The sequence below is a fragment of the Cyanistes caeruleus genome, chromosome Z (assembly GCF_971803275.1).
Source record: "Cyanistes caeruleus chromosome Z, bCyaCae1.hap1.1, whole genome shotgun sequence".
Classification (NCBI taxonomy): Eukaryota; Metazoa; Chordata; class Aves; order Passeriformes; family Paridae; genus Cyanistes; species Cyanistes caeruleus.
The window spans coordinates 22,916,241-22,940,854 of NC_141732.1; the positions used below are offsets into that span (position 1 = coordinate 22,916,241).

Here is a 24,614-nt window from a genome sequence, read left to right on the forward strand (position 1 = left end):
TTGTTGTTGTTTTTGTTGTTGTTGTTGTTGTTATTATTTCTTATGTTTTCTTACTGGCAGTCAGGACCATATTTTTCCTGCATGCCTCACACAGCCCATTTACAGCAGGAATATTAATTCCCTCAAGAGGACTGTCCCACCAAAGACAGAACTAGAATGCAAAGTGGATACACACCAGCAAATTAAAGTGTCATCAAACCCTCCCAAACTGTTATTTACATGCAAGCATTGGGTAGAGCAGACAAGAGTCCAGTGATGAGAGGAAATCCAGGAGCCGTGGTAGCCTCTGCATGGTCAGGTGCCCTCTTCTGTGGGGTGCAGGGTGCAGGTCCCAGGGCTCCATGCCAGGTAAGTGACTGCCTGCACTGCCCAGCACTCAGGCAAAAGTGCAAAGCCACTATTGACCAACATCCTGCTACTTCCTTCTGGGGGCACCTATTCCATCTTAGCTTGCTGCTGTGATAAACCCCAATTAGCTTCCTCGGAACAGGCTGCATTTTCATCCAGCATATGTCAGAAAAGTCAGTCCCTACCTATTAAGTGAAAGAGAATCTGTTGCCTGAGGCGCTTTCAGATAAGTTCTCACTGTTTATTTCCTGTCTCAGAATGACTTAATCTCTTAGCTGATGAAATAAGTGCCATTCACTTGTGAAACAAAATTAGTTCCTCAAAAGTGTGTATTTTCACATCCAAGGTAAATCACAGTGTCATAAACCACCCTTTTAAACTTACTAAGGTCTTTGTACCCTTTGTCTCAGGGTACAGAGGTCATCTCTACATTGACTTGCAAGGAAGCACTGAGAGCATGGCTTCCAGATGCACATAATTTGACATGTATTTGTGTGTATTTCTGTGCATATACACATCAGATCAGCACCTACATACCTGCAAGATATACCCTACCTGACAGGTACATCTATGTGCTTGTATATGTACCAGAATGATGGATAGATTGCAGCTAAATATACAACCAAAGACTCAGTTCTGTCTGAAACTAAGATGATTGTAAAATATTAAGCTACTTAATACAATTAAGACACCTTGATATTCTCAAGGAGCATCAGGCTAAAAACATAATGACATTTATCTGAAAATATCAGACTAGCTAGGTGTGCTGTCACTGTAAGGGTGTTCAGGAAGTTTCCCTACACTGGAACACCCAGTTGTCACTACACCTCCAAGGGATATAAGTACATACACCTGAATATTGATATCACTGCGCTGCCACATTCACCAGGATTTCCAGTGAATGCAGATAAACCCAGCAGGCAGAGCAAAACATTTCATGCTGATTGAGCAAACAGGAGAGAACAAACAGTTTAATGATGATAGTGAATTTCTTTGGCTTTTTAAACTAAAGCTTTATTTAGATTAGATACAAGAAAGAAGTCTTTTGCAATGTGGTTGGTGAAACACTGCAACACTGGGTTTTTCAAAGATGTTGTGGGTGCCTCATCCCTGGAAACAGTACTATACCCTGTAGTGTGTTCCTAAGCGTAAGAAATACGTGTACATATGGGAGAAAGCCCAAGCAATGTCACAAAAAAGAGTAAGGGAACGGACCATACCTAATACAGGGGAAGGCTGAGAGATCTGGGACTGTTTTGTGTGGTGAAGAAAGCATTCAGAGAGAGTCTTATTAATAAATCTGGATACCTAAGGGGAGGGTGCAAAGGGGACAAAGCCAGGCTCTTTCCAGTGGTGCCCAGTGACAAGATCAGAGTCAATGGGCACACTGAAACACAGGAGGCTCCCTCTGAACATCAGGAAGTACTTTTTTAATTTTGAGGGTGACCCAGCACTTGTACAGAGTGCAGAGTGGTTTTCCAGAGATGTTGTAGAGTCTCTGTCCTTGGGGACATTCTGAAGTTGCCTGGACACTGTCCTGGGCAACTGGGCCAAGGTGGCCTTGCTTGAACAATGAAGTTGGATGACATGACCTCCTGATGTCCCTCCCAGTTTCATTCCTTCCATTATTCCGTGATTCTGCAATGTTAAAGCTTAGCCAGGTATCTGTAAAACTGTCACAGGGAATGCAGAAGGGATTTGGGACCTTTAAATTTTCCTTCATTCCTTTGTGGCATTTGGCAAAAATAGTTATCAAGAATGGTGTAATGGATTTTAAGGCCAGAGGGGGAAATGGCGATCCTACAGGCTCGCAACACAGACTGTAGAAAGCCACAGAGTAATTTCTTCATCAAAACTATGACTACAGGACACAGTTTTAAAAGAAATCCTGCTTTCACTAAAAGACTGTAACTGATGAAAAGACCACCATTGTATACTCTTTCAATATTTAAATTTTCCAAGTTTTTAAAAATTACTGACCTGAAGCTAAATATTGAATGACCTGCTGACCGAGACAGGTCATTCACTCTGGCAGCTCCCTGCTGCACGTGCAGGAGACTGAATTTGGAACATGGGTTCTGATGCCTGTGCAAATCCCTCCTGCATGCAGCTCAGCCTCACTCACAGCCTGTCCAGGGCTTGCCAGTTGTCGTGGTTTTAAACTAGTAACTAACAAAAAAATTACTTATTTCTTGCTGTGAGATATGCATTAGAGCAAGAGCAAAACAGGCATAAAACTTAAAAGGAATGAAGAAAGTTTATTGACAAACTACAATAATGAGAACACCAGAATAAACTTCCAGAAAAATCTTTTCATCCCCTATCTACCCACTATTCCCTTGTTCACATGACAACAGAGACAAAAACTTTGGAACTTTGGTGTTTAAAACAGTCCCAATTCCTGCTACAGTCTTTTCACCAGTCTTTGTAGAGAAACAGAAGTTTCTTCCTGTTAATTTATGGAGTTTCTCACAAGAAAACTATTTTTTGTTATAGTTTTCTATTACCCTGATGTCAGCTGCCCAGAGCTGCTGTTATCAGAGCTCACTCCTCCCATTTCACATCACTCTGAGGTGTGTATGGGCCATGAGTCTAGGGATGGCATCTTAAGGATGAGTTATTCAAAGGCAAAAGTCTTTTTTATCTGTCTTTGTGAGCTTCACCAGAAAACAGTTTTTCTCGTTGCCTCCCAAGGCTTCAAATTTTCACTTCACTGTTTCCAGCACTTCACTATATCACAATCACTCTACTTTTTACTCAAAATTTTCACTTTGAACACTTTATTCCTCCCTATATACGGTCATGAATTAAAGGAGTTCTTTCAGGACTTCATTGTCCATCTCGATTGCTTTAACAGAAAAATATTTCATCTTAATTAAAGCATCTTCTTAATTCTCTACCTTTCCTGAAGCTTCTTTTCTTTCTTGTCACAGGTAGTTTATAAAGTCTCTTTTCATGCTGATCACTCTCTTTTTCCTTTTCTGGATAAAAAAAGATTAATCTGCAAGTCTCATCTGGGAAATGAAAAGTTTAAAATCTTGCCCAGACTTTGTAGATGGCTCTGTGATCTCTGCCGAACAGGAGCTGGAGCCATCTGCGATAGAAAATTCCTCATGGCTGCTCTGGAGAGTGTAGTCGCCGCTTTATCCCTCTGCAGGTTCAGAGCCTCTTTCTTTCTTCACTCGGCAGTCTCTAGTAAATTCAGTCACAGCAAAACCTGCAGCCGAGCCAGAGATTGGCCCGGCCCAGCCCGGCCCGAGCCCGGGGAAAGGCCCCCGCAGGCCCCATCTCCCGGCCGGGAGCCGCTGGGCCCAGCCCAGCCCCCGCCCGGCCGCATGGCCTGGAGGCCTGGAGCTCCACCACCCTTCACAGCCAGGAAACAAAGAGAGCCAAAGTCCCCTGACTTTACATCTTAAGGTAGGGTTCACAAGTTGATCTCCCTTTTCAATGGTTCAAAACTGCTGTCAATCCCCAGTAATGACCAATAATTGGTCAGGAGAAGGGACTCCTTTCAGTCCCCAGCAACTTCAACTTCCTTAGCTCCCAAAACCACCTTAAAGGTAAAGTTCACCTCATGACACCAGTATATTCACATAACTTTTTTTTCCCTGTATAGGCATAATCTTTCGTACACACATATAGGAAAGCACCAGTTTTAAAAGAAAGGAAGAAACCCATGCCACAGTCACAGAAATACTGATATATTCTAAACTGGGAGGAACCCACAAGGATTATTGAGTCAAGCACTTAAGTGACTGCCTCATACAGGAATCAAATCCACAACCTTGCCATTATTAGCACTATGTTCTGACTAAATGAGCTAATCTCAGGATCTACATCTCTGTCTTAATGGACTTAGTGCCTCTAATGATGACAAGAAATTATTAGAGAGTACAGTTTGAAGAAATACATCACCTATTTTCCTGAATCACACTTTGTTTCCCCAAAGTGAATGGGGAAAAAATTCTGGATGTCAAGTCACCTAATTTTGAGACTAGCATCTAAAATTCTTCAAGAAAAATCCCCATAATAGTACTTTCACTTGAAAATTCTCTCATCAGTAAGTGGACACAGAAAAGATCAGGCCATAAAAATTGTTGACACAGAAACTCACTAGCCCCACATCAAAAATGTAATAGTATACATTCTAGAAATGCTGCTCACTGTTGCTTGGTTTTTAAATAAAGAAGGTTTTCTTTTCATTTTCCCTTGAACAAAATACCAGCTCATCTAGTATAGATGAGCTATACAGGATACAGTGAATTTAATACTAAACATCCAAGTGAATAATTAAAACAGGTGATAGGAGGAAAGGAAGGATAAAAAAGATACTACCTTCATTATTCGCTTAAAATTACTTTCATTCTTCAAATTAGATTCTTAAAAGTATCCAGAGATAAAATTTTATTCTATAGTTTTTGATTGTAAACATTTCATTCAGTTTCCTAACACAGAGTTATTGTTCTGAGCAAAGGATGCTTATAATGTATGAAAAAAGTAAAGAAAATGAAAAAGAAAAGAAAAAGAGAAGTGGGAAGGGAAGGGAATTTAAAAAAATAGATTGTAAGAGAAATGCTGAAACAATACAACCTCACCAGAAATTTAGGTGTTCATCTGTAGTCAGACCATACATAACATTATTTGTTGTATATCACAAGTCTTATTGTTAGAAAAATTATGATGCAGAGAATATTTACCATGCTTTAATATAATAGCAGAGGTAGTTGTAAATTTTGATCATAGTCACAGTAAAAAGTAACTTCCTTGATACATTTTAATATTGGTTTTAGCTGTGTGATAGTCTAACAAAGTAGAATTGAAAGTTCAGGTTATTTATCAGATTTCTGTTCCAAATCAACTATTACCAAGCTTTGAAATAATTTCTAAAAATCATAGATACAGTCTTATGTGTCTTCACTGTTATAAACCAGCACAGTGAGCACAGACTGGAGTAAAGATTTTTTTTGTCTTATAGTATAAAGGCATCAAATCAACAAAGGCTTTGAGTGTAGCTTTTCCTCAGCAGCTAAATGCAATTCTCTCTGCAGATTTTGCTTGCAGAAAACTCCTGAAACTATCTATGTTCTATCCATGTAAAACTCTTTATTTTATTTTGCATTAGAACAGAAAAAAAAAAAAAGTGTTTAGAGGAGAGTTCGTTTATGAAAATATTAATAGTAAAGTCACTATACCAGCACTTTGAAAGCACGTTTTTCAATAAACTACCAGCCTGTTACATGTGAGATTCAAGAGAGAAAGAAAAGAAAAAAAATGGTTTCAACTCAGGACTGATACAATAGACCAAAATACAGAACCACTCACAGCACACCAATTCAATTAGAATGAGATCTACCAGCTACACTTTAATTTCACCTCTAAATACCATAGCTTTTCAGCCCATTGTTGACTTTTTGATACAGGAGCTCTTTAAATTCTAAGACCTTTACTAACATTCTTTCATAAGAATTCTAAAGGCAAAGACCTGACACAAGAAGTGTTATATAGTGTCTATACTTCCAACAAGTTTGACAGACCTGCTGCACAAGTTTTAAAAATCAGGACAATCCTTGAAGGTAGTACTAAAGAAACAACATCTTCTCTACAGAATGAGATTTTTGGCCCCAGTGAAAAAACGCAGAAATGAGATTTGCTGCAAAAGCTAAAGGCAGAAGGGTCAAGCCAAAATTCTGCAATATGAAGGTGTCTGTGAGGGGAGTCACCCTTTCTACATGGGGCAAAGTTTAAGGTTGGAAGTAGAAAAAAGTTATTAAAGTGGTCAAGACTTGTGCTTATATTGAGCCCATCTGTGTGGTTTGCAAGAAGTTGCCCAGGTGATTCACATGGAAATAACCTGATTAGAAGCATCTTCTGTGTACACTAATCCAAAGACCTATTATCTTGTGCTTTTGAGCAGTGTTTTTTGGAAACCAAATATTTTTTTGAAACCAAATATTAAACTTTCTGTTTGAAAGTAAACTCTGTGCATACTACTTCATCTCTACTAAGTTGTCAAAACTCCTTAAGATGTCTCACAAACACCCTGTACCCTTTTCCTTACCTCTGTGGCCATCTCCATATGAAATAATGTATGCAGCAAGCACGGGTGTCTCCTTCTTTCCCTACATCTCCTTTGTAAAGATTAAAATAGCTGTAAACAACCCAATCCTCTAATAATATTTTATTACCTTTTCAATTATTAGAAGCTTCTATAAGAGCATGTTCAGTGGTGGACTTTTTATTTATTATACTTCAAAGTTGCACATGGTATGTGCTAAGGGTTATACCAGGCATTTTTCATTAGGCATAGAGATTTTGGGACTAATGAAAATGGCATATACTTACAATAAGCCTTTATGTTCACTACTTCCACATCTGATTTTTATGTGTTACCCGAGAGACTCAGAGAGTAAGTTTTAGCTTCTTTGCAATGGCAGAGAAATTCTGGGCAATGATTTGGCAAATATTTCAGACATAAACAGAGAAAAAGAGAGGGGTGACAGTGTGGCTGGCTTGGCTGGACAAAAACAGCAGCTGTCTGTGGAGGGCCTCAGGGGGAAGGCAGCATTCAGAGGAGATATCAGGTTTTACAAATTACCAGTATCACATTATAGTCTAACCTCAGGTCTCCAAAACATACAATCAGCTATTACTTTACTGAGAGAGTACTAGTAACATGAAATTATGTAACTGCAGGCAGTATTTGCATTTACCTATATAGCTTTAGGACATCCACAGTATTTCAATTTAAACAAAACAAAACCATTTATCTTTCTCTGCCAGAATTCATTTTTCCCTCTTTCTAAACATGTGGAATAAATGAACATTTTTATTATTTTTACTAGAAAATAAATTGTGTTTCCAGTTGAAAAGTAAAGAAAAAGAATAAACCAGCATCTGTTCATTTGAGTGCTATCATTTCCTTTTCTGTTTATCCTTCAAAGCATATCTCCCTACTGTTCAGACTGTCACACCTCTAGGTGTCTGATGACTGATGTAATCATTGTGCAATCAGTGGGATCTCCCTGGCCATTATCTAACCCTCTCCAGCAGTTTCTAGAATCATGTTGTGAAGTACTTTAGCTGTTCCTCTTTACAAATGGCAATTAAAATCCCCCATTGTATCTCTGAAAACTGACAACAGTTCCAGGCCTTGTTCTTCCCAATCTCAGTAAAGGCTTGTACAGAAAAGCAACTTTTTAACCTGCTTTCATTGCCCTCCAGAAGCCCAAAACATTTATGATTTTTATGGGGTAAAATTTAAAGTATATTTTTTGTCAGTTCTGTCACAGAGAAACTTTTTTTATATCATATGGTCCTTTCAACAAAAGAGGAGTAATATATGTGTTTGTGGTTTTTTGTTGGGGTTTTTTTTTGTGTTTGTGTGTGTATACACAGGTATGTATATATATGTATGTGTATGCATGTATTTCCTGGTCAAGAAAAAAAAATTGCTGCTGCTCCAAAATTCTGTCTCAAGTGAAAATCTGACTAATTTGAAAATTTCCATTTTCTTTTAGACAAAATATCTGGTGGCTCTGTGGTAAACTGGCATTCTAATACAATTTTTCTAATATTGTTACTAGGGGGTTAAATGTTTCTGAAAATGTTTCTTAAAATCTTGTTGAGGTAGGTCTGAAGAATGCTTGGTATTAGGGATGGTCTAGCAAGCTGAAATTTTTACGGTAAAGGGAGTTGGTACTTGGGGTCTCCAAGATACCCACCCAGAGATAAGATTTGTACATGTTCGTACAAGGATGAGCTAACTCTCATGAAGCAATATCGATAAAGTTAATGAAGATTTATTAATGAAGCAATATTGATAAGGTTGTTATAGTGATTACTGCTACAGCTGAAATTCAATAAATATCTGCACTTTGGACAAAGACAATGGAGCTAGATTTGGGTTGCTGATACCCCTAGTTGCCGTGCACTTCAATAAAGCACCTGCATATAATCTGTCTGTGATTATGTGTGTTCCTGAAGGCTAACAATTTCAAAAAGTTTTTTGACCATTTCTGAACATATTTGCCATACTGGACTGCAATTTGAAATTTGAATATATTTTTATCAGATAAAATGAACTGATTTAAAAAAAAAATCTCCTTGGAGAGATGAGGAAAATAAGGGAGAATACCATCTCTTATGTGTATAGAGATTCTTACTCATATTCAATCTGAGCTACCTCACTCTACTAAGTAGATTTATCAGACTGGCTCAGTGTGCAATACTACAAGTAAAAGGATGCATTGAGTTTTTCCACAGTCCTTCATCTCATGAAAAAACAAATTGTTAGCAAAACTCAGTCATCATCAAGTTCACTTTGTTTTGTTTAATACCATGAGGAGGAGGAGGAGGAGGAGGAGGATGATTACAATGATGATGAGGATGATGCAAAAATGCATCTTAGCCACTATGCATTTTAATTTAGCAAGTGATTTGTAAGTGACCTCTCTATAAAGATGACTTCTGAAAGCTTCTGTGGATTGATGGGTCCACACTGTAAGTATTCTGACCTCAATACGCACAGCATACAAAGAATTAAAGGAAGAACTTCTGCAAATGTATTATCTAAATAAAAAACATTCTGCATTTTAATACTTTGTATTGGCTTGATGTTAGTATTAGAATTTATAAATTTCTTTTTCTGAACTTACCACTGCATTTAAACTAGACAGCAAAATTAACTTTTCTATGACTTCGTCCATTATCTTAATTTTGTTAACTGCCAATAACTATGTTAGCTATTAATCCCCATATCTATTTTCTTTAAGGCTTTTAAATTGCTGCCATCCAAGCCTGATACAAAATTCCAAGCAATGGAAAATTCATCAGTCAGACATGCAACTCTTAGTAGGAAAGCCACTTAGATGATGATTGAAACTCCTGACTCCTGTTCTCAAGACACCTTACAACCATTTAAATTTTGCACACAGATAGTATATGGTTATTTGTGCACTACAGCAATTCTGAAACACTTTTTATTTATTTTAGCCTTATTGCTTCACTGTAGTGTATTTCCACTAATCAAATGATTTGAGGTTGGTGTGAGAATATTCTCTTGACAGAAGGCAGAAATTAAAATCAGATCAGCCAGTGCCTTGTTTAGTGCCATACTCAGTGAGCTACAGGGGTATCTGCCACTTGGAGATCAAGAATATGCACAAAAACCCAAAAACAGGAATTGCATGTTGCGTGTACCTATGACCTTCCCTGTGGCAGGACCACCAAACTTTCTTCACCATGAGATTTCACACTTCTGTTGCTGAAATATTTCATGCCAACTCTAAGAAGTCTCCTGATAAGATCTTTTGGACTCCTGACTCTGAAGAGACAAGTACAAAGCAAGCAATATCTCCAGGAACAGGGATTTCTAAACCTTTCAGGCAGTGCTTAGATTACTTTCAAACTTAGATATTTTGCAACTTTTTTCCCTGAACCAGCTCCCTAAAGGCCCATGAAAAATACCCCAAAGCTTAAAATCCTTAACTTTTAAACAGACTCTTGTAAGTACTGTGAACCTGTGCAAGTTTGTCTTTCAACTAGCTCACAAGCCAATAAATGGATTGCTCTAGCAGGGGGTGCTATAATAAGAAATTTAGGAACCAAGTTTTTTTGGTTGGGTTTTTTTGGGGTTTTTTTGGGTGGGTGGCTGTTGTTGCTTCTTTGGGTTTTTTGGTGGGTTTTTTTTGTGGGTTTTTTGTTTGTTTTGTTTTTTTTTTTTTTGGTTTTTTTTTTCATTTGTGGTTTTTTTTTTGTTTGTTTTTTATGAGCACCTAATTCTGATATGTCCTTTCTTAAAAATTGATTTAAAAATAATGTGCGGACAGTAAAATGTAATAGTGCATGAATTCTTCAGGTAATTTACAACGTTTTCAAGAAGAGAGAAGCTCCTTTTTTCTATTGCTATGGACAACTAATTAGCTCTAATTACATGCTATGAGCTGGAAGTACAAGTTTTTGTTTTCCATAAGCATTGACTGCAGGTGATTCCAGTACAGTCAGGCAGCCCCTTCTGACTTCTCTGTATTTCTGTTCCCAATGGAACTGCCTTTAGGATTGTCACATGTGGGAGCAAAGGCTTCTGAAGCAGCAATGAGCAGGACTATAAAGCTGCAGTAAAGAATCAGCAGGTCTGTAAACCTTCCATTTTACCTCATGTAATGAGGACAAAGCAGTTTTATTATGCTTTGAAATTTCTGTTAAATATATCACATAAAAATTAAATACAAAACTCAGGAGAAGATCAGGACTAGCATAGGGTATTGATATTAAATCAAGTATTGTCTATATTTTATCTGGGGAAAAATGACCCCAGAATTTATGCATCTGATAAATACAATGAAGTAAAGCAAGTCTGGTTAATTTGCTGTAGATTGTTAATATCTCTGTGTCTTCCTGCCAACCATTAACATGAGAGAGTTTAGGGATTTGAATAATAAAGGGATTTGAATAATAAAAAATATATAGGGGAAGGCAAGGGGGACATCATGCCTTTATCCTACACTGACCTATCAGACCTGATGAAATATGAGGAACTCAAGTTTGTACTCTCAAGAGGAAAGTTGAAAGATAATTTTCTATTTTTTCCTTTTCTTTGCCTTTTAAACTGCGAAGCCAGCTGAGACAAAAAAAAAAAAAATTGACAAGTAAATTTCTTATGCAGAATTCTCTTCTATGGTCATAGAATTTCTTAAGAATACCTAACAAACTTGAAAGTACATCTATGAAGAAATCAATTCTTTGTCACCATAAACCACTGATTTACAGCAGTTTGAGCCTAATTGAAGTTGAGGAGCTGAATGGGTTGACTATATTTCTAAATGCAACACATATGTGTTCTCCAGCATTTCACTTGAACAGTTAGCTTTGAAAACTTCCAATCCTCATTTAGGCCTCAGAGAAAGTACTGTGGAGGTATGCAGCCTTTTTGAGCTTCCCTCCATTTAATGATCCAGAAAATCTTAGTTCACCTGTGCCCTAAGCATCACTGTAAATTAGCTTCCCTGCTGGAATTAAAACAAAGCCAGTATTTAGGAGACATCTGTGGGAGTTTTCTAGGGCCCTTTTTTTTCCCACTAGATGAATACAGTGATTTTACTAGAAAACTTTGTATTTGGAAACCTCAGCAGGAGATTTTTTTCTCCTTGTGCATGCCCCCCTGAACTCCTGCACTCCTACTGCTCACTCCTCTACTATTTCTTAAAGGACTCTCTTGCATATTCCTATATTCAGGGGGTGGTGCAGGCTGTTAATTTGCTGGACTCAGGGATCTTAAGAGACTCCTAACAGTTTTACAATGGCATATGTTTCAGAATAAGCCATGAAGGACTGTGTGCATGGGAGAGGGCTTGGCAGGTTTTGCACATTTTCGTTTTTCATCACATCTATTTCAGCCTTTCTACCACTTAAAATGACAAAAATTTATGGGGCCTGGGAGTAAATACAATGGGAACTGTTCAACTTTCAGCCTCACAGCACTGCAAGTGTTTGGATTAAATTGTGGGGCTTTTAAAGCAATAGGTAACAACAATTGTTTCACCCCTTTTTGAATAGCCATCACTTTGAGACATTTCCGAGTTGCTTGTTTCACTAAAATGGCCTTGTCTATATTCTGTAGGGCATACTGGATGATGAACATTTTCAAATTACATGGTTTGCAGTTCCTAGTACCACTGAATTTACAGCTGCTTTCAGACCCAGTGAACTGCATTTGATAAGGCTGTATTCAGTCCAGAACCTTTCTTTAGGTACATAATTGAAACTATTCTACCAAATCTGTTTCACTTAGACTACAATCATGTTCTGCCAGCCACTCAAAAATCCCCATTCTGCCACGAGCAGTTAGTTAGTGGTGGGTGTATAATATCATTTAATCATTTCCCTCTAAAGCTCTGGCATGCAAGAACAATACTGCAGTGATGATCAGGTATGTGTCCAAGCAGTGTCTCGGGCTGTTCCAGCATGTGATCTTGTGGTATGGCAGCAATAAATTCAGAGACACAGATGTCCCATTAAGGGACTGTCCAGACTTTGTGCTGTCATTTAGAGGCTGGAATGTGGCTGGTAAAGGACTCAGTAGAGTCTTCCATCTGTTTGACCAGCTTCAGCCTGCATAGCAAACACTTCCCCCTTCTCGTAGCCATATTATTACTCAGGGGCTTTCACTTTTTTTCAGTCTGTGTTGTAACAAAGGGGCTCTGAGAACACATTTTTCTTATACATTCTCAAAGTGATTTGTTTACTAATTTCTTCCCTCTGTCACAGCAGAATTAATCTTGCTTTACGAATTACTGCATTATTGTGTCCAGACATTTCTATGATAGGAGATTTCCAGTTCTTTCAGCAGTCAGTGTGAACTGAAAGAGAAAAAAAAATTACAATGCTATTCACTGTATTCCAGAAAACTTTCAAAGCAAAAGAAAAAAAAATAAAAGTTGGGTTTCTGTTTGTTTGTTTGTTTGTTTGTGTGACTGCTATTTAGGATACTTAAAGAAATGGGATTATGACTTTATAGGAAGACTTTATAGGCAGAGAAGGAAATGATATATGTATAAAACGCTTTCTTTAGATAAGAATTTTCAGAGATATAGAAAAAAAGGAGTAATTTTCTGAGCTGTAAATGAGAATCTTAAACAGTCTAAATATGTTTTCTATTTTAAGGATATTGACACTTCTTAATTATTGATACTACTTATTAATAAATGTATTAAAGCAACTCAGTTTATGTTTTACTTGAAAGACAAGTATAAGAGATGTTCTTGCAACACCACTAATTTCATATTTTTCCAAGATATCATAATCATACATTTATTATTTAATCCAGAGTCTGTTCAGTTTATTGCTTTGTGTGGAGCAGAGGGATTTGTAAGAATTTCTAACTCACTTTAAACCCATCTGTCAGTGACAAAGAGACTTGTTATCATCAGCAGCTATACAGACAGTGACTTCCTTCTGGGGAAAGATTGGGCAGTGCCAGGCTGCCCCAAGGAAAGGTTTGCCTCTTTCCTCAAAAAGGACAAGGGATTAGTTTTGGGATAGATGAAGGTGCCCTGCTTCCACAGGAAGTGTTGCACTTCTGCTGGGGAAAAAAGACAAGGAATTATCATCTACAGGTCATGCCCACTGCATGAACTCTGTGAGAAGTCTGGACCCTGCATCCTGGGCAACAAAAAAGTTTCCAGGAATCAGGCACTCAGAAGTTGATTTTTAAGGAGCAAATATCCTTTCCTAGAGGTATCACTTTCATTAGTAAATATCTTCAGTAATATTCCATAAGTATTTAATGTGTATATTCCTTATTGTTTGGCACTCTTTCTGCTCCTTGGCTGTTGTATGTAAATGGAGTAAGGGGAACAGGAAATGGTTTAACTGAACAGATAATTTTCATTTTTCTCTCAGGAAATATTAAAATATTCTATCTTAAAAAAACCCCACTGGTATAATAAATAAATAATATTAAATCTTTGTATGGTTAAGAAAGCATCTTAAGTTAAAGTTTCTTATGGTTAAGAAACATAAGAAAGCATCTGAAAATTAATTATAATGGAAACAAAAATATATATGTATAGATATCTGATAGAGCCACCCTGCTGGTGGCTCTCAGTTTATGATCCACAAACAAATAGTTGTCTGCAAAATGTTTGATTCACAGACTTTCAGAAACATCAGCATTTCCTGTGGTTATTCTGAGCCTGGATCATCTCTATATCCATCAGTTCATGGATTAGACAGAAAAAGTAGATACAGATGGAAAGATATATATGTCTGCACACTTCATATATGTGCAATACTAAGGTCAGTTTTACCAAACTTTTTTTGACAGTTTTTTCTGTAAGTAGACAAAACAGATTTGTCAGATTCCTCTTTTACAGCAGGCAGAAAATAAGGCCTTAGCTAGTACCTTTTATATAAATTTTACAAACTCTCAGACTCTTATTCATTAGATATATAAAAGGAATAGCCTCTGCAGACTATGGAGCAAGGGTGAAGAGGGTAGAAAAGGGCAAGGGAGACTGATTGAGTACTTGGAAAGTTGAATGCAGGATTTGATTGTTTTATTAGAGAGAAGGTTGGTGGTTACAAGACGAGGAGAGAAGATAGCTGCTCTGACAGGAAATTTAGAGACCCACAGAGCCAATTAAGTGTGTGGAGAAATCTCGAAGTGTGGGAAGAGCTGAGTGGTGCTGGGGGCTGGCACCAGGAATGAGGAGTAGAGGATGAGGAGGAGGGGAGGGGAAGGATGTGTGGTAGCTCAGCAACCAGAACAGGGAAGGCAGTGCTGTAAATCACATGAACTGCCTTGCTCCTACATGGAAAGGAAGGAAGAGGAGGTCAGTAGGATTTGCTTGGAGTTTCACTTGGTGAAAATTTGATACCTGGGGTTATCAAATGGATCTAGAAACAAAGTGTCTGTTAGAGAAAGAAATTAGGGACAGGATTGTAAAGTTGACTGTTTCCCTGATGTTAACAGAGAGTAGTTTCAGGCTGAAAGGAAGATGAGTCAAGCAAACGTATCTGGAGGTACTCTGAAAGTAGATGTACCTGTTTGGCTTTTTTTAAAGTAATCAGAAAATACTCAAAACCCCCTTTCTACTCAGATTTTTTTCTAATCTAGTACATATCTCAACTCACCAGCTTTGAGAGATTCAGTCTTAGTGTTTATAAGTCAAAAAGGGATCTACAGGAGACAGTGGGGAGCTGAAACAATTCTAAATAACTAAATAAGTACAACTGTACAGCCATGATCATCTGTGTGTAATTGTCCCATAGGGAGAATGTGTATTTATGGCAGAGTGTCTTGTGTCTGACTGTTTCCCCTGTGAACAGCGATATGTTCAGGTAGTCATGTCTATATCTAATAAAAACTGCAAATTAACAACTATATTCCTGAAAAATTAATCCTGGGTCTAAAACCACACCAGGAAAAAGCCTTCCCAACACACACATACACAAAAGCCATCTCACTAAGTGCCAATTGCATTTTACATGAATACAAAATTACTTTGGAGAAGAAATCACAAGATTAGAAATACTTAAGACATTAGTATTATTTTGAAAAGATTCTGTGAAAGATTGGAAATGCCACAGCCAGTCTTCATAACCTGTAAGTGCTTAAACCCAAGTCTTTGTGCACCTCAGCTCTGACCATAAGCTTCTCAACATGAATATACTGGCAACTCTCACCATTAGGTAATGTCAATTAAAAAGATATAGGCAGACACTATATGACAAGAAAATACTTTCAAATCAAAGAATACATAATTCATTTAGCCTAAAAGATGGAATTTTAAGCTAAAATTGGTGAATGACAGAATGATTTAGAATTAGAGGCTTCTTGAATTCTTCCAGACCAATCTGTGCAAGCAAAATCAGCCAGAGTAGGTGGTCCAGGACTATGTCAAGGATCTTGAATATCTCCAAGAAAAACACTCCACAATCTTCCTAAAAAATCTGTGCCAGTGTTAAGACTGCCTGCACAGTGGAAAAGGTATCTTCTCATGTTCACATATAGTTTCATGTGTTTTAACTGTTCTGTTGGTGGGAAGAGTCTGGGAAGAGTCTTGCTCCCTCCTCTCTTTCCTTCCTATCCAGTATTCGTATATGTGGACAAGATTTCCTTGAGCCTTCTCTTCTTCAGGGTAAAGAGTAATGGCCCTCCTTGCTTATAGAAATGATGATTATAGAAAAGAGAGTCCAGTCTCTTAAACTTCTTTGTGGCCCTGTGTGTGGCTTGCTCCAGTAAGTTCATGTCTTTCTTACTCTGGACAGCCCAGAACTGTAAGTCAGGATGCTGGATAGGGAAAAGATTGATCTCCCTGGCCCAGGAGGCTGCTGGCTTTCTTTACAGAGAGGGAGCATTGCTTTCTCATGGTCAGCTTGTTGACCACTAGCTCCCAGGTCCTTCTCTGCTGGGATGTCTCCTGGGCCATCAGCTCCTTGTATTTACCAGTGCCCAGGTTATTCTTCCCAGGATGCAGAACTTTTCATGTCTCTTTGTTTAATTTCACGTGGTTCCTTCCTGTCTTTCTAAATTTTCTGCCATGTTTCCTCAGTTCTATCTGAATGGTGACAAAACCTGCTCGTGTTTCAGACACTCCTTTCAAGATTTTTTGTCTCAAAATGTGTTGAGGGTGTAGTTCGCTCCATTTTTCCTCAATGTAGGTATTAAAATAAGAATGTCATTTAGGAAGTTGTTATAATTAACCTAATATTAGTTCAAACACAACTTTAGCCACACTGATAAGGAGAACTGCTGGAAAATCACTGGCATGAATCTGCTGAGGGTCAACCATGCCTCACCAGTATAATTACTTGTGTGATAATATGACAGGATGATTTGTGGATGAGGGGAGAGCAGTTGGTAACATTTTCCTCTGTTTTAGCAAAGCTTTTGACTGTCTTTCATACAGTACTCTCATAGCCAAGGAAGAATCTCATTGTCTGCAGGTGTCTGGTACCAGATGCAGGAAACCCTGGCTGGATGTTGGACTCAGGGGATTTTGGTTAATGCCAGTGTCAGGGGGACTACTGCAGAGATCTGCTCTGGGATATGTGCTGATTATGTTTATGTAACCTGGAGGAACAGAGGTGCTGCACTTATGTCAAGCTCGAAGCTGATGCCAAATTAGGGGAAATTTAAAACAAGGAATTCAACAAGGAAAAATTGAAATTCTTCCCCTGAGAGGGATAACCCCTCCAGCAGACTGCGTGGTTGGGAGGAGCTCTGGCAGAAGGACTTGGGATCTGTGTGGGCAGGAAGTTGAGCAGAAACCAGCAGTGTGCTCTGGCAGCTGTGGAGGCCAACTGGACTGTGTGAATTAGCCAGTCAGTTCAGGGACAGGATTATTTCCACTGGTTTGGTACTCACTAGTCTGTCTACACCAAGATACTGCACACAGTTTATGACCTCCAACACCAGAAAGAGATTGATTAAATCAAGACAGATCAGCAGAGGTACATTTAGGATATTAGAACAAAACCATTTCAACTCCTGGAAGAGACAATACATAGAGGAAAAAAAAAAACCCATACCACTGTGTTATACAGAATGGTCATGTATATTCTTGAAAGCAGTGATCTGGAAGGATTAAAGGTCATAGGAGACAAATAATTTTGTGTGAACTTTGATGATTTTAATTCTGAGATGATATTTACATGTATAAGCAGGGAAATAGTCGGGAGAAAAAAAGCACATAAACATCTAGGTGTGAATTGTGAAATCACTGTCCATAAATATTATGTAGATGATTTTTTTCCCCATAGCTTTAAAAATAGATGGAAAATTGGAGAAAGCAAATAATCACACTCTAGAGCAAGATAAATTGTTTTTTTAGTGAGTAACATACAGAGCTTTATCAATTTACTTCATCATATCAGTGAAGAGACAGCTTGATTATGGTGTGCAAGTGCTTTAGGGGGACAGACTACCTGAAACTAAAGAGCCTTTTAAACTACTGGTGAACTGCATAACAAGAGTGAATTGCTGCAAGTTAGAGCCAGTAACATCCAAATGACTAATACAGCACATTTTTAATGATGCTGATTATCCAGTAAAATAATCTACCAATAAAAGTGAGGGATTCTCTATATTTGAGTGAGGAGTTATTCCTTTCTGGAGAATGTTTGAATATGATTGCAGGTGTGAGATGTAGGACACTTAGAGATTATGAGCTCTTGGCTGTAAAGCGTAATGGCATCGAAACTAATCCTAAATTCAGAGCAATTTGTTGCAAATGTGCTACAAAGTGGCAAACCCAAGGCATTGCAATGGACTAGGATCAGAATGTTGTTCTGGGGTATGATGGCTTTTTCAAACGAGGTAAGTCACACATTTGTAACTATGTGAGCATACTCTTAGTTACAAAAAAAAAGTGCAATGGATTCTGTTGAGTGCCACACAGATGAAATATAACGGATAAACAGGCAGATGGCATAATGATCCTTTCTGGTCTTAAAACTTTGGAATTTGAAAAAAGCAAAAATTTTATTTTACATGTGCTTTACGGTAGCCACCTGTATGTTATGTCTAATTACAGCAATATGATTTATTTGATGGCCTTTAAGTCATCTCAGAACTATAGATGAAGTCTGAGACATAATTGTCATGTTTATTGCAAGTGATCAATCTGCCTCAAACAGATCTGGGATGATAACATGGAGTCACAGTGGGAGATTGTTGGGTTTTTGAGGAGGGCGTTCCTGTCTGTGCATCCTGAAAAATCGCCTTTGCTGTGCCAGCATTTTCAAGGCAGGCTGGTGTGAAATCTCTGCAAAGAGGAGATACCAGAAGCACACACAGGCCAAGGAGGCTGTCTGCCTGCAGCCACCCCTGACAGCTGTACATGGTGTCAGCGCTGGCACTGCTGGGCTCGGGGGGAATGCTGTCACCTCCCTCTGGCTTGAGGGGCTGGCAGCTAAAACCTGCAGCGAGAAGGTCATGGCAGAAAACTTGTCAGGAGAGAGGTTCCTCACAGATTACGCATATTAAGCCGAGAACTCTAAGACAATTTGTCAACATTGAACGTTATTTGCACTAGCTGAACAATTTGGGGCCTCTTCCAGTTCACAGGGTTTCCTTGCAGTTTAACGAATTAAAAGGTCTGTGATAAAAATGGAAAGGAGTGGAGGGACAAAGCAACAGTTACAGGGATACAGCATCATCTTCAGCCCTCACTAAATCAGAGTCCAATATGCAGGAGGAGCCCTCAGGTGCCCTCCCAGCAGCTAATATATTGATGGTTTGCCTTCTCTTAAATACATTAATTTCCTTTCTACTCTGGCTGTTTTGAACAAAGGTAATTTCTGTTCTTTGGAATACTGATGTTTTCCTGTTGACACCCCCACAGCTGTGTTTCACACAGCCCAGCACTGTTCACTGGAAGCAGCCCTCACTCCAGCATTGAACAGACAGGACAGGGCCTGGTGCTCTCACAGCCTTGGAGAGAGCTGAGTGTGGCCACATTGAAGACCACTGCTTGATTTACAGCTTGTACACAAAACTAAAATTCATTCTGGCTGAGAGAGACAGCCCCTCCCTGCTTATAGTTCCTGAGAGGCTTGAAACTAATGTCTATTTACAACCTTTGATTCTTCAAAGAAGAGACTTTACACACTTGGTGGGTGGATATTTTCATATTTTATGAGGTGTTTTGTGTCTGCGGCATTTAAATTTCTTTTTTATGTGCTGAAATATGCCCATATATGAAGTATATTTAATATGAACACATGAACAGGTACCTAGGTCCTGATTATACATATAATTAGATATATATTCCCTTCTATCAGCAAAATGCAACTTACATATTACCTAAGAGAAGACCTTAGTCAGAATTTTATCATAGTTATTCTTTGTACACCTATACTAAAAAGATATTTCATAAATACTGTGAAGCAAACATGTAATTTAAAAAAAAATAAATTATAAACACTACACTTTAAACAGCAGGGATATTCTTTCTGTTTTTCAGAGCATTATTACTAATGCAAATTTGCAAAATATAGAGTTGCATATTTTACTATCAGCAGAGTGACTTTATTACTTTGGCTAAATGAAAAGAATCTGGGAGGTAAACCACTTTTGCAATTTTAAGAAATTTGGACTCACAATTTTACCTTTTGGGTGTTTTAATGACTGCTTGTTGTTTGATAGTGATTATTCAAAAAGTTTATGTAGGTAGCACTTTTTTAAAGCAATCTTGTGTGCAATAGTTAGAATATGCAACATTTTTATCAGCTTCGGGTTGTCTGTTGTAATTTAGGTGTAACCATGTCTTTTCAGCCCCCTGAATTAGCAGGACAAAGGGAGAAAAGTGCCGCAAGAATTTTACCATTCAGCTGTTAGCTTCCCTCTGTTCTCTGCTAATGCACTTGAAGCCTTGCCTACAGTAAGTGCAGGAGGACCACGGAGAAGGTAATGGAATTTATCTCTGCTCAAGGTCGCTGCTCAGCCCTTGTGCTACCTGACATTACCCAGACTTTCAGAGGTGCAGGAATGTGATTGCAGAAGGGAAGATGAGGATGAGGTGGATTTATTCACTGGGGGATACTTTTTTGCTGAAAAACAAAGTTGTGAATAAAATAGCATACATTTTAATCACAAAAAGATTTAAACAAGCTGAACTTCTATGAGGATATGGGGAATGTAAACCTTCTGATCCTCAGAGGTAGCTGGAGGAGTTTAGAGGAAGAGAGTAGATCAGAGTCCTGCATCTTTAGAGAAAGCATTGTGTGTTTCATATGCATGTAACCATCTCCCCAGAACTGCAGCTCTCTCAGCAGAACCACAACAGAAAGAATAATCAATCAAGCAAACAAACAAACAAGCAAATTAAGAAAAAACAAACTAAAAAAGCCCACTCCCCTATAAAACAAAACTACACCTCCTCCAAATCAAACCAAAAAATAAATTTAAAAGAACTCAAACAACATAAGCCCCTTGACCAGCACCATTCTCTTTAACAAAAAAATACATATGATACAGATGAAATAAAACAACTGCTAAGAAAACAGATTACATTTCTTTGCAAACATTCAAGGGAAATTTTATATTTAGCCTCTTTTTTTGTTTTATTTCTAGAGCATATCACAGCATGAAGCAACTCCACCCTGAAAATGGCACAAAGAGCCTTAGCAGTGGCATTTTAAAAAAAACCTAAATGATTTAGAGTCTGGAGTGATCTTGTTATTTGATTGGAAGCAATTAGTATGAGAGATACATGCCTGAATGCACTGAGTTGTGCACTCTAATGGTCTGACCCATTAAGGGACTTCACGGTGAACTGTGTCCTGCTGTACTGCAGGCAAGTAGGGCAGTCAATGACTTCAGTTTTATCACTGAAAAAGGCAAGAGGTGAGAGGTACTTAGTTGATGCTGGCTTTCTCTTTCCCCACTGTGACTTGATCTTTTCTGACTGTTCATGTAAAATTTGTGAACAGGGAGCTGGCAAATAACGTGACTGCAGTCAGAATCAGAAGTGGGGAAAAAGATCAATACAGAGAGTTTATAGAAAACTGTAAGATGTTGGACCAGATGATAAGAATTGGAAGCCAGCTTGTTCCTGCTGGTAGGAATCTTAGCCCTAGATATTATCCTAGATCCTAGGCAGTGACATTCAATGTATTTATTTATTTATTTATTTTTTAAATTTTGAAAGCACAAAACTGAAAATGTTAAAGCATGTTAGGAGAGCATAATTTCTTTGCATTCCACTTCAAGTTCCAGAAAACCACATCTACTGAAAAAAATTAATCCCATGAAATTTCCCAGCCCATTTTGCTGGGTTTCAAAGTATTTTCTTCAATTGATATGTGCTTTTAGCATTGAAATAAAAGTTGGCTGCTCAGTGAGAGCAGTGCTTCACATTGTCTGTATCAAGTTATTGCCTCATATGATGATGATTTGGGTAACAGTATATTTTCATTCTTCACAGTGTCTAGTCAAGACAGGATTCTGTCCCATGAATATAATTTCTATTCTCTGTCTTAAAACATTGTCTAAACAATGAATAAACTTTAGACCAAAAAATGAGTCCCCTGAAATTGTATTGATATGACCCCAAGACGAAAAGTGGTATTTGCTTAGTGTAGTTATTAATCTTCTGAGGTCTCAAAATATAAACACAAAAAGGAATGCTTATCATTCAACAGTTTTTTAGCAAACTACAAGTAGTTACAGGTGGGATTGTAAAGATTCTTCTCTAGTTTGTATCACAGAGATTCTGCTGTGTTGAGTGTGAATTTACTGCCTCAGTTGCCCTTGGAGCTGGCATACGTGCTCTGTGTATACATAATAAAAGCATTGACCACATCTTCCCCAAAATATTTGACCAAAACATTCTACATGGACATGTAGAAATATTCAACACCATGATTGTGTTCAATCACTGGCTCAAGTACAAAGCTCTAGGCTGGTTTCTTAAAGAAAAGAAATCGTCAAGCTGGGGTGTGCAGAGAGAGTGGGAAAAGGCAGGAGGGAAACAGATCCTTGTACCTGAACTGATTTCATGATAGTCTTAATAATGACATGACACAGTTTGAAATACTTAGTTCTGAAAGATTCAGAATTAAACCTCAAGAAAGAAATTAATTTCCCAGTGGAAAGTCACTCAGCACAAATGGAAGTTTCTGGAAGAATGAAGGTGGCATACCAAAATTGAGGAAGGTTATGTACTAAAATGCTGCAAGTAGTCAACTCGTTATAGAAGGCAGATAGATGGAGTTTGAGGTTGAACTTTACATAGGAAAAAAGATATTGAGCAGGGCAATCTAAAACAATTTTCATCTCCCTAGGAGATAAAAAAAAAAAAAAAAGTTGTTCTAAGGGATTAGGGCAATTTGTTTGCTGAAGCTAACACAGCACAGACACGGAGGGCATGGGCAGTAGCAAGGTGAGATGAGTTCTCTGTGGACCACTGGACAAGATTACAAGCAAAGGAGATCAGACAGACAGCCTGAAAAACCATAGGCCATGTATTGATTTTTAGCTGGAGACAAATTAGTGTGTTGTTGCTGACAGTTATTGGTACTAGAGTGAAAGACATTACGGTGTGGAAAAAAGTAAAACTAAGTAGAAGACAAATGCATGCTAAAAAGTATGTTAGAGAACAAGGAAAAAAGGTGGAATGGATGTAAAATGTTCATTTGGAGCTTAAAATCTCTTTTGTCTCCTTTCTCATGTAAGACTGCACTTTTAGGAAGAATAGGGAATGAAGACTACTCAATAAAGGTTGGGAAATGCCCTCTGAATGGTCCTCAGGTGAATACTGCTAGTTCATTCTGTTTTCCAAGTAATACAGGATACTTGTGAATGTGGGTTGTATTTATACCATTCATTTCCATTGTGTTAATAGATTTTGGCTTGTAAAGTATGATAACAGGGACTGTTACATTAATGACCTCAAGAGAAGACAGATGGAGCAGTAGGAAAATATCCATTACAAATTAGAGAAATGAGCCAAAATGAAAGGTCTACATATGAGAAAGAATAACAAAATAAATTCTGAAAATCTAGCAATTAAAAAAAGGAAAGCTATAAAACTCAATATACCATGGGAGATAAGTAGCATTGGGAAAGCATGCCAAAATCTGAAGGGAGTATTTGAGAAACAAATGAGAAACTGATTTGTCTGATTTCTGCACCTGATGAGCTTTAAAATATTAATACATTTCCCTTTCATTTGTAGGATTCTTCAGTACTGATCAAGTAATTTCTGTAGGGGATTGCCCAAAAGAGAATGATATAATTTAGGAATTTGCTTTGGCAAGACTACAGTTATTGCTTGGAGAATTTCTGTGAGAGAACTGGAGGGGAATTAGTTTTAATAAGATATTCTAATTACCACAAACATATTGTGAAAATCTTGTCTGAGGGCTAAGCAGACCTGTACACCCTGCAGATCTTAATGTCTTCCATTATTTGTAAGAAAAAAAAAATAATTTTGCTTTGCTTTTGCTAAATTATGTAATTGCTTAAATAGCTTCTCAATAGGCAACCTTTATGGCTGGTAATTTATTTGGATCCTGAAAGTCTTCCTTGGATACTGTAAGACTCCTAAGGGAGCATCAGGATTTCATCAACTGTGTTATTAATATTTGATTTTTGTCTATAAAATTAGTAATGCTGCCTTGGGTGATTTATACAAATATGCAAGTCCTCAAAAGAGCACATATTAAGTGATAAACCTGAGCAAGTAGCTATATTTAAATTAGAAGATATTTTCTTACTTAAAACCAGGAGTACATCAAACAAGTTACTGCAAAAGCAATCTACTAGCTAGCCTGTACTTTTCTTGTCTCCATATTGCCCCTAAAAGAACTCTTGTTAAGATGGATAACAAATAGTAAGAAGCAATGCATTTCAGTGGAGCTCCCATCAAAAACAAAGTAATCACCTTGTTTTTGACTCTAGTTCTTGGCATTTATTCCCAATTAAAAAAAAAAAAAAATCTTAGATGCGGAAATTGGTATATTTGGAAATAGCTTTGTAATCAAAATTTGCTCCCTTTCTGCTGATGTAAAAACCAGTTATTCATTACCATTTTACATAGTGCTTGAAAATTCTTTCCAGTACATTTTAATCTCTTGTACAACTTATGTGTTATCAAAGAAAAATTATAGTCTATGATTTTATTAGCTGGAAATTGAATAGAGATCACCATGTAACATGGTGTCTTGTTATTCCAAGAAGCTGACAAGATAGTAATCACAAGTGAAAGTTCCCCTCTGCTTATGTTTCAGTGTACCGCATGCCTACCTCTATAGAATATCTG

At 37.8% G+C, this 24,614-nt stretch overlaps 1 long non-coding RNA gene across 2 annotated transcripts in view; it reads left to right on the top strand.

The window, feature by feature from the left end:
• The first annotated feature begins 3,634 nt into the window (after positions 1-3,634).
• LOC111941289 (uncharacterized) overlaps positions 3,635-24,614 on the top strand; it is a 96,533-nt gene continuing 75,553 nt past the window's right edge. Inside the window, exon 1 of one of the 2 annotated variants that reach the window (XR_015280718.1) lies at positions 3,635-3,765. This is a non-coding gene — a long non-coding RNA (uncharacterized LOC111941289). The remainder of the gene's footprint in view (positions 3,766-24,614) is intronic. The other variant, XR_015280719.1, reaches the window with a different exon arrangement.